The sequence below is a fragment of the Triticum aestivum genome, chromosome 5D (assembly GCF_018294505.1).
Source record: "Triticum aestivum cultivar Chinese Spring chromosome 5D, IWGSC CS RefSeq v2.1, whole genome shotgun sequence".
Taxonomy (NCBI): domain Eukaryota; kingdom Viridiplantae; phylum Streptophyta; class Magnoliopsida; order Poales; family Poaceae; genus Triticum; species Triticum aestivum.
In genome coordinates this window covers 315,600,045-315,601,659 of record NC_057808.1, presented here as the reverse complement: position 1 = coordinate 315,601,659, position 1,615 = coordinate 315,600,045, and positions in this window count along the sequence as shown.

Genomic DNA, 1,615 nt, shown 5'->3' with positions numbered 1-1,615 from the left:
AGGTTCTATCATGTATGCAATGCTGTGTACCAGACCTGATGTGTGCCTTGCTATTAGTTTAGCTAGGAGGCACCAAAGTAATCCAGGAGTGGATCATGGACAGCGGTCAAGAACATCCTGAAATACCTGAAAAGGACTAAGGATATGTTTCTCGTTTATGGAGGTGACAAAGAGCTCGTTGTAAACGGTTACGTCGACGCAAGCTTTGACACTGATCCGGATGACTCTAAGTGACAAACCGGATACGTATTTTTATTGAATGGTGGAGCAGTCAGTTGGTGCAGTTCCAAGTAAAGCATCGTGGCGGGATCTACAAGTGAAGCGGAGTACATAGCTGCTTCGGAAGCAGCAAATGAAGGAGTCTGGATGAAGGAGTTCATATCCGATCTATGTGTCATACCTAGTGCATCGGGTCCAATGAAAATCTTTTGTGACAATACTGGTGCAATTGCCTTGGCAAAGGAATCCAGATTTCACAAGAGAACCAAGCACATCAAGAGACGCTTCAATTCCATCCGCAATCAAGTCAAGGAGGGAGACATAGAGATTTGCAAGATCCATACGGATCTGAATGTTGCAGACCCGTTGACTAAGCCTCTCTCACGAGCAAAACATGATCGGCACCAAGACTCCATGGGTGTTAGAATCATTACTGTGTAATCTAGATTATTGACTCTAGTGCAAGTGGGAGACTGAAGGAAATATGCCCTAGAGGCAATAATAAAGTTTTTATTTATATTTCCTTATATCATGATAAATGTTTATTATTCATGCTAGAATTGTATTAACCGGAAACTTAGTACATGTGTGAATACATAGAAAAAATAAAGTGTCACTAGTATGCCTCTACTTGATTAGCTCGTTAATCAAAGATGGTTAAGTTTCCTAACCATAGACATGAGTTGTCATTTGATGAACGGGATCACATCATTAGAGAATGATGTGATTGACTTGACCCATCCGTTAGCTTAGCATTATGATCGTTTAGTTTATTGCTATTGCTTTCTTCATAACTTATACATGTTCCTATGACTATGATATTATGCAACTCCCGAATACCGGAGGAACACTTAGTGTGCTATCAAACGTCACAACGTAACTGGGTGATTATAAAGATGCTCTACAGGTGTCTCCGATGGTGTTTGTTGAGTTGGCATAGATCGAGATTAGGATTTGTCACTCCGATTGTCGGAGAGGTATCTCTAGGCCCTCTCGGTAAAGCACATCACTATAAGCCTTGCAAGCAATGTGACTAATGAGTTAGTTACGGGATGATGCATTACGGAACGAGTAAAGAGACTTGCCGGTAACGAGATTGAACTATGTATGATGATACCGACGATCGAATCTCGGGTAAGTAACATACCGATGACAAAGGGAACAACGTATGTTGTTATGTGGTTTGACCGATAAAGATCTTTGTAGAATATGTAGGAACCAATATGAGCATCCAGGTTCCGCTATTGGTTATTGACCGAAGATGAGTCTCGGTCATGTCTACATAGTTCTCGAACCTGTAGGGTCCGCACGCTTAACGTTCGATGACGATCGGTATTATGAGTTGGGAGGGGGGCCGGCCCCCTTTCCTTCCTCTCCTCTTCCCCTTCCTTTCCCC